Below are 10,058 nucleotides of genomic sequence, written 5' to 3'. Positions count from 1 at the left end.
GGTAATCGTAGCAAGAATTAGGGAATTAAAAATAGATACATTGCAATTATGTGATATTTTCAACAGAAATTGTCAACAGTTTCCGTCCTGTGTGACGCCATGATTGACGCAAAGTCACGCACAACGACAATGGTATTTATTGAAATTTCTGAATATTACCGTTGGTTTCAATGAAACATGTCACAATAAATGACAGTACACAGATTGTCAGAATGTTACTGATAACTTACATGTCACTTTTATGTATATACGATCCCTGAATCAACGCAAGTCTCCTCGTAAAACCCCGCATACTGTTGACAGTGAGCACGCCATAATTTAAAAGTCGGCCACCGGTAGTAATGTCATACGTCAACATTGTTGTACATATTTGGTAATTTCTTTGAGGTGAAGGTCCTTGGATGAAAGCATACACGGTCTTTGTATTCTGTTGTGTACAGATGTAGATTTTGCACATCTGTTATACATTTTTTTCAAACAATTACACTTTGGATAGGGGCCACGGGTGGCCCAGTTGTGCAGAGTTGCGTCCCTTGGGAACGCCAGAAACCTATGATTGTGGGTTCGAATCCCGGTTCGCCCCAATTATGTTTCTCGGTTTGTCAGCACCATATCCGTGCTCGTGGGTTTCACCGAAGTGTTAAACGTCTGGGACTTGCCTCACTTCGGCCTTTCCTCCCACATTAAGCTGACACGCCGTGATATAACTGGAATACTGTTAAAGCGGCGTTAAACCCAACTCACTCCCTCGCTCACTCACTTTGGATAGTTGTCAATGTTCAATATGATATCATACGTAGATATAGGCCACAACATGTATGAACCTTTGCTAATCTCGTGTTTGTTGGAACATTGTGTACATAAGAAATTGATAAGTCTATAGTTTCGTATATACGATATTTCTTTCCTTCGGACAAGTGTTACAAGATTGAATGTAAATGTATATGTAACTGCGGCATTCATGTATTTTGGGGAGTGTAATAAATATTATAAGTTCATATAAACAAAGTCGATGAAAAGCCGTTTCATTTTATTTTATTACTAAAACTAAATATATTACTTTAACAAAATGGATAATATTTTTCGTTTAAAATATATGCATACATTTCTAGAAGAATTATCTTGGTCTTGGAATTGTCTTTTATGTCGTTTGATATACAGATTAGTGATATCCAACGATTTGCCAGGTGCGCGTTTGTCACAAACGAAATACGAATTGTTCCTCTCGTTTTGCATTATATAATCAATTGGTACACCTTTTATTAAATACTGTGATCACAGGGTATTAAGCTGTTTTCTTTATTTCTCCAAGAATTGTAAAAAGTATAAAAATATAAACCGTGCCATGTACCCCGTTGGTCAAACCTTATATGATTATCCTGATACTGCTATACCAATTGAACTCTCTTCGCATCTTTTGTTATATAATTCTGAGACAAGATGAAAAGAGAAGTAATGACATAATAATCAACAAATACATGTACAATACTGAATATAATGTTGTTTGTTTTGAAATATTCTTTTGAGTATTTGATTACGTAAGTTTCATGCCAAACAGGTATGTATCTTGTCCATTTAAGATACACGGTTGTTTATCTTTTTAAGACATTATTTATATGGTAAAAGCAGTCATTTTATGTTGTGTGGAAAAAGCGTCAAATTCCGTTTTAAACATCGAGATTTTCCATACCATGAACGAAAATTAGGGGAGATATATTTTAATCAAAATACCAACGTCGTCTTTCCCCGACGTTGTCAAAAGACATAAAACCAGCAACGACGTCGTAAAGAATGGTGTCATGTGTTTAGTAATTCATTACATTTGGTGATACGGCTAGTGCTCCATTAATAATGGTGCAACATGGGCCAAATTACACCTGCACAGTCAGGAGAATGTTGGAATCTAAGGACTAATTTATAGGTTAAATATGTCCATCCATGTCGTTATTACTTCTTTTTTTTTATGAAGTACGATTTTATCATTTCTCATGGTTTTGTTCATACCTAAACGTATACAGTTTCAATACCGATATTTGTGTTGGACTAGTTTGTTTCCTCGTGAACAAAACACCATGAAAATATATTGTCCTTACCCACAGCTAATTCTCAACAGGTGACCTGAGTTACAATAAACTAGTGCTCAGCATAGCGGAGTTGTGCCCTCTGTACTTGGTACGTGTGTAACCTCTCTGTTGCCCTTTTTCCCCCTGAGAGGATATGTAGGACCACATCATGCAAAGTACATTAATTCTTACATCGGTTTTGAATCGTAGTATATTTGTTAGTTTTAATCAATGGCTAAACTTGCATACAATCGCCAGCGATTGAAGGGATGGTGTAAATCCTGCTGGGGTCCATGTAGGTAGCAAAGGTACTATAAGTCCCCATGGTCCCTAGTATGGTGATCTACCTTCAATTGCTGGCGATCTATAGCCCGTTTTTACAATGTATTGTTCTGTTTAGTAATGGCTTTTTATGGTCACATACTAGTTTTAAAAATTGATAATTGAGATAAGTCTAGTGATTTTACTGTCCTTTGATGACAGGTTGGTATATAGTCTAAATTAATGTTGTTGTTTTTATGTATAAATTGCTTTAGTCACGATATGGCTGAAATATTGCTGATGTGACTTTAAATATTAACTCACTCACTCACTCACTCTGTTGCCTTTTGACGTCATAGAAAAAAACCCAGTTTTCGTCATTTACAACAGGCTAATTTTTGCATTGAATGTATGTCGTTATACATACGCATATGACTCCATTTCAGCACACAAATGGTATAATTAATTTTGTATTTTGTATCTGACTTTAAAATAAATAAATGCTTTGGTTCTGGTGTTTGACGTAGTTTGCAACATGAAACAAAATGGATTGCCCTTACGGTGATTCAGATATGGAATAAACTTATATGACGTCATATATAAATCCGCACTTGAAGGTTGAGCTCGCTTTGGCGCATCGAATCATGTTAATGTTTTTGTTCACTTTCCTCTAACCTACTTTTAAGATTAAGATTGATCCTAAATATTTCTTGTCAAATTGTTTGTTGAGAGAATAAACTTTTGTTGATGTTGATATCAAGCTCGTAGGTTCACAGTTTAACCAGCGTTTGTAAATCGTTCCCACTTTAATGAACCCATCCAAACTGACGTTCAGTTCCAAAGTACACTTATTAACAGCATTTACCACTTAAACGTAATAACCTTCGGATTTAAATCAACTGTATGGTTATAGCTAAGTGGATAGAATTATCATTAAACCGCCTGCATATTATCAGAAATGAGCGGGCCAATGTAACCTGATAATGCCCTCATATTGCTTGACGACGGGCCATTATCACGCCCGTTGTTTGGTGACGTCATAGGGATAGGTGATGTCACGTTCAATAGTGACGTCATTTGGTTTGTTCTATGACGTTTCGAAATTTGTAAATGTGGGTCAGTGCCATTCGCGCTGATTGCAGTAAATGTTTCAAAACGGATATTGTTGTTTCTTTGTATTTGATAACAAATTCCATCCATTTAAACTATAATAACGGCAACGCTATTTTTCAGGGCATTATCGTTTGCAGAAGCCCTCAGTCTTTTCAACTGCCCTCCTTCGTAGTAAATGGAAGACCTCGGCCTCCTGAGTGAGTGAGTGAGCTGGGTTTAACGCCGCTTCTAACAGTATTCCAGTTATATCACGGCTTGTCAGCTTAATGTGGGAGGAAAGCCCGAAGTGATGCAGGTCTTCGACGTTTACCACTTCGATGAAACCCACGAGCACAGGTATGGTGCTGACAAACCTAGAAACATAATCGGGGCGAACCGGGATCCGAAACCACAATCGTAGGTTCCTGGTGTGTCCAAGGGACGCAACTCTGCACAGCGAATCGCGGCGCATTAGACAACTGGGCCACTCTTGCCCCCAATTAATAAATTGAAGCTACATGGCTTCCAGTATATGTCCGGGCTCTCACTTCATTGTTTTTAATATTTACTGGTGTGCTGCTTCAACTGAGTGCATCTTTCATAATCCACTTGGACAGCTAGATGTACAGCGAGTGATACATGACAGGACCTGATTCACAGTTGCTGATGGGATACACGTGAAGAGGTATCACACACCCGCCCCTGCCTATGATGTGTGGATTTAGACGATGGCGCCTGGTATATATTGCAAACAGTGGTTTTCATTTGGCGTTTTCCCTTCTCTGGGGTAAATATTTGATCATCTATAGGGTCATTAATGTACATTGTATCATTGATAGGTTGTATGTCTTACAGCATTCGGGAATGATTGAACAAATTAGTACCGCAGTGCAATGTCCATTGATATTATACAGGGCCAATACGTCGACGGTTCTGAGCGTTTTTAAATCATGTTTGAAAAAATGTCCGAGTGTGACGTGACACCTTCAGTGCACAATTCAATTTTCAAACCAAGACAATAGAGCTCCGCACTGCGTAGCCGACAACCTACTTGATTGGATTTGAAACCAGTCTACCAAAGCCTAGATCACAAAATTAATGCCTCGGTGCTAATGAAGCCAAAAGGCAGGGGTATTCCCTGGAAGGCAGTGCTTCTGACCACCTTATAAGCCCTACTCCCATAGAAGGTCACTAGAGCAGAAACTTATCTCGCGGAATTAGGCGAGAAGAGCCGAATAAGCTGGGGGATTATCGGCTGTTGTGCGAAAACAATGCCTCAAAACGGTCGACGTCCTGTCCCTGTGAACAAACCTACAGATTACGGATTGAACGCCATAAGTGTCTGTCAGTTTTCTAAATGCTAATGGGGCACGTGTGGCCCAGTCGTCTAAGGCGCCGTGATTCGCTATGCAGAGTTGCGCCAGAAACCTATGATTGTGGGTTTGAATCCCGGTTCGCCCCTATTATGTTTCTGGGTTTGTCATCACCATACCCGTGCCCGTGGGTTTCAAACCTTGTGTGAAATAAACGCCCAAAGTTAGTTCGTATTGCAAAACAAAAGCCAGTCCGTATTTGCGTTTGTTTCAATAGTGTACAAACCGGATTGTGGTCTTGTGTGAATCTCAAACTAAATGAGATTCCCCTAGAGCTTGGTTTGTCCGAGAGTACTCTTCCGTGATTGGAAAAAGTGAATTTTATATGTTATTTCTCTCTTTGGTGTAAGCCGTGAAGTGTTAAAAGTCCTTGTCATGCGAAACTAAAATGCATTCAGTGGCTATATTTGAGTGAGTATGTGCGTGAGTATGGTTTTACCCTGCTTTTATCAATAATCCAGCAATATCACGACGGGGGACACCTGATATGGGCTCCACCATGTGGGAATCGAACCCGGGTTTTCGACGTAACGATTGAACGCTTTAACCACTAGGTTAAATGACAGCTCCCTATGTTTAAGGGTTGGGAATATATTTTGTGTGCATTCTGTAACACTATCCAGTGTGGCCAGAGGCTGTGTACACAAGTGGGCTTATTGTGATCATCAGAGGAAAACAGTTACTGATCCATGGTAATAGGAAAGAAGACACCCTCCATGCGTTCTTGTATTTAATGACCAGGTGATGGTCATAGATCGGGCAGTTCTGACCCTGTGTTTGCAGCTTATTGTACCACAAGCTTGTTTTGACCCCCCCCTCCCCACTAAAGATTTGAGGCTCACTTATCCCCCCCCCCCCCCTCCCCCCCCCCCCCCTCAAAAAAGAAGAAGAAAAGATTTGAGGGTCACTCATGGCCCATTTAGCGACTGGCAGTAATACCGGTTGATTTAGCTGGACGGTTTTGTGACCGCTCTGAGAACTTAAGTATCACTAATAGTCCATTTACCGACAGGCGCTAGTGCCGGTTGACTAAGGTGGACGGTTGTTGTCACCACCTGGTGGAGAACCTGCTAACCAGCTGAGAAACCCCTATATAAACAGCACCGTCAGTAAAGTCGGCAGAAACCCTACTACGATCACTAGCTATCACTAAAATTCAAACTACCTGGGACAGCTGGGCACATATATACACTGATGGATCCAAGAATCCTATCAACAACAGTGCTGGTTACGGGATCCATATCCGCAGCTCCAAACCCCAAGCACATTCAGTTGGCCTGCCTGATGGTCAGTCAGTATTCGCGGCTGAATTGGAGGCAATTCATTATGCAATCAAACTCATACCGGAACTTCCGGAAGCAAAGGCAGTCGTCCTATCAGAGTCGCTAAGTGCACTTCAAGCCATCGGTGACAGAAACTCAAACTACAGGCCAAACAGTTAACAATATTCTATACGAATATACAAAACTATCGGACCAAGGGCAACAGGTGGAGCTGTGTTGGATCCCCTCTCACATAGCTATTCATGGAAATGAAAAAGCAGACTCACTGGCGAAGCTAGCTCTAGACAAAGCGGATATACAGCCTATTCCCTTTAGTAAACTAGAGATAAAAATCAAAATCAAAGCCTCCATAGCAGAAAGATGGCAAGCCCAATGGGACGCAAGTAAGATCGGCAGATGGCTAAACAAAATTCAACCCAAGGTCCAACAAAAGCCAAACTCATACTCAAATGATAGGAAAATTGAAATTGCTATCTCACGCCCCAGACTCGGTCACAAAAAGCACTATGACAAGGTTTGTTCATTTTGCAATCAGGCTGAAACCATTGCTCACGTATTACTAGAATGTCAAGACCATGTCCCAGCCCGAGCTAGGTTAAAACAAGAATTGCAGTTAGATCCGCTATCTGTCATAGATCTCCTAAAGCCAAGAGATGCAATCGTGAAGGCCACACTAACTCTATTTCTGAGAGATGGACAGCTACGCGAACGCATATAAACAGAGCAGCCAAGGATAAAAATGAAATCATATCAATGTAAGAAAATAGAAATCATATCAATACAAAAACAGAAATAATGTGAATACCAAACTCACAATAGATATGTATACCCTACTCACACACAGGAGTCCAAAAGAGGGACAGGTCAGCAGAAATTGCTTAGGCAGAAGGCAACCTCTTAAACACTTAATGCAACAACAAAATCTGTAGGGAGGCAGAGAAGGGCGCTGAACACTGAATAGGACCAGACCGACAGAGCAGTCCAGAAGAAACGGTATAAGAACACGAGCCAACGGCCAACAGCTAACAGTCAAGTCATCGCTTAGAAGGCCAGCACACTAGTACTGGGACGAGCTCTAGACACACTTGGTCATGCCTGAAACAGCCCATAGCCTCTCTCACAGTCTCTTCCCACGCCCTTGTTAGCCGATAGTAGTACCAGCGTATATAGAGTCCTTATTATTAAAGCTGCTGAAACCAAAGATCGTTTTTGTCTGCCGTGCTACATGTACATATAGAGCACGTTGGGGTTCTTCTTTGGTGCCGAAACCAGGATCCCTCTCAAAACAAAGGAACAGCCTGAGACAAGTGAAGACTGACGCTCAGACCAACTTGGAGAGAACGTTTCCTCTGAGTTTACTCTTCCTCGTGGGGTTAGCACAGGGTTCGATTATGTACGAAAACATTGTATTTCAAAAGCTGAATGATATTACCACGACTAGGTCGAAATTGCTAGTAACCTTCATTGTTGATTTAGAACCATATAATCAGTTTATTGGGAAGTGTACGTATAATATTGATCAAGTCGCGATGATGGTTAGACAGTTCTTGAGTCACTACCACTCCTATAAATCAACAGGCATCTTAAGCATTTGTATCAAATTAGACGAAGAAATTACAAGACTAAATACAACCTTAAATAGCCTAGCAGACAAGTTTTTTTAATACGGTAGGTTGCGCACACGACCCAAGCGTTCGCTATTGCCGTTTGTTGGTAGTGCTTTGAGTTTCTTATTTGGCACTGTGTCTGACGCTGACCTGAGCGCTATTAAACAAAATGTACGAAGACTTGCAGAAAATCAAGCAGGTATGGCACATGCCATTCAAGAAGGGTTCTCTATTATTAATACGACAAGAATTCAAGTATCGGAGAATCGACATGCCATTAATGAAGTCATTACTGATCTGGATAGAGTGGGACAATAAATTGCTAATGTTTCCAGTACATTGAGCAATCAAATAGCAAAGTTAGAATGGGCCACAAAGACCTATTTGCAAGTTGAATTAGTAATCGAAAATATTCGAAGCATGGTACAAACCTTTTTGTCATATTTAGAACACCTCCAGCTGCAAATGAATATGTTGGCTTTGGGTCATTTGTCACCCAGCACCATAACACCAAGTCAGTTATTGGCTCTATTAAATGACATAAAAAACACCTACCTATAAGATTCCGGTTAGCGAATAATCCAGTAGACAATTTATGGGGTTTCTATAAGACTTTACGATGTACCACTGTCCTATTCTATGATAAGATATTAGTAATCACAACGATTCCACTTTTAAGTGTTAATGGTGAATTTGGAATATACCAGGCTCATAATATGCTGGTACCACTAGTCATGAATCACATAAGCACAGGATCAAACAACATAAATAATATGGTAGCAAAATATCGGTTAGAAACAGAGGTAATCGCAGTCAATGCACAACGTACGAAATATGCATTACTGGAACCCTCAGACGTTCAGACATGTACAAAACCCCTTACGTGCTATTGCCATATCCAGAGCCCAATCTACCCGATCAATCTTAGCCAACTATGTGTAACTGCTCTGTTTACAAAAGATGAGACAAAGGTCCAGCAGACATGTCACACTGAAGTCCAACCAAATGCTTTATTGCCTAGGGCAGAATATCTTACTGCAGGACACTGGTTATTGAAAAACAAATAAGAGGTTGGATCTTGTAGTGGTATGTGATAAGGATAACAAGTTTTCATACACCATAGTGGTCTTGCCTCCGTTGCAAATAGTTAAACTGAACGCCTCATGTTCAGCATCTAATGATCATTTGACCTTACTCCCTTATTATCATAAGGAAAACCAGTACGAAATGGAAGATAATTTTCTACAGTTAGTCCATAGCCCGAATGTTTCAAACATGTTGCTCTGGAAACCTTTCATGAAAACTGCCATAAAACTGAACTTGACTAGGTTACTTGATAAACTCAAGAGTATTGAGAATATTCCCATGAATCATCTTATTGATCAGCTTTATGATTTACATGCCATGGTTCCAGGAGAGGAGACGTCAGATTGGAAATATTTCTTGGGAATAACCTTAATTATAGTGGGAATTCTTGTGGGGATTTTCCTGTCTGTAAGTGTCATCAGACAACGGCTTGTTGTTGTTTGTACATACATTTGAGGTATTCGTATTAACTATATGCTATTGAAATTGACAACGGCTTGTTGTGGATTGTATTTTGAGGTATTCATGTATCTACGGATTGTCATGATTATTTTAAGAAATTCTATGCTGAAAATTTCTCAACAAGAAATGGGCAAATGTAACACTATCCAGTGTGGCCAGAGGCTGTGTAGACAGGTGGGTTTATTGTGATCATCAGAGGAAAACAGTTACTGATCCATGGTAATAGGAAAGAAGACACCCTCCATGCGTTCTTGTATTTAATGACCAGGTGATGGTCATAGATCGGGCAGTTCTGACCATGTGTTTCCAGCTTATTGTACCACAAACTTGTTTTGATCCCCCCTCCCCACTAAAGATTTGAGGCTCACTAATGGCCCATTTAGCGACTGGCAGTAATACCGGTTGATTAACCCATGAGGCTTGTTGTGACACTCTGAGAACTTGATGGCCCATTTACCGACTGGTAGTAGTGCCTGACTGGTAGTAGATTTAGCTGGACGGTTTTGTGACGGCTCTGAGAACTTGAGTATCACTAATAGTCCATTTACTGACAGGCGGTAGAGCCGGTTGACTAAGGTGGACGGTTGTTGTCATTACCTGGTGGAGAACCTGCTGCCACAGGGTCGCAGCTAACCAGGTAAGAAACCCCTATATAGACAGCACCGTCAGTAAAGTCGGAATCAGTGAGCACAGATCCTCCTGCTCACAGGCACAAAGCCACTGCAAAACGGGAGGGGAAAAAGACCCAAGCTCCCTAATCAAACCCCATGCCTTCTAATTCTCAAACTGAGGAACAAAGCAAACGAATCAGTCAGGCAAAGAAAACACCAG

At 40.6% G+C, this 10,058-nt stretch overlaps 1 pseudogene; it reads left to right on the top strand.

The window, feature by feature from the left end:
- The first annotated feature begins 4,144 nt into the window (after positions 1-4,144).
- Positions 4,145-9,802, top strand: LOC139472172 (uncharacterized; annotated as a pseudogene).
- Positions 9,803-10,058: the final 256 nt, after the last annotated feature.

The sequence above is a fragment of the Haliotis cracherodii genome, unplaced genomic scaffold (genome assembly GCF_022045235.1).
Source record: "Haliotis cracherodii isolate W230 unplaced genomic scaffold, xgHalCrac1.p SCAF_24, whole genome shotgun sequence".
Lineage (NCBI taxonomy): Eukaryota > Metazoa > Mollusca > Gastropoda > Lepetellida > Haliotidae > Haliotis > Haliotis cracherodii.
Note: the sequence above shows the minus strand (reverse complement) of the source record. Positions and strands in the feature narration are given on the sequence as shown.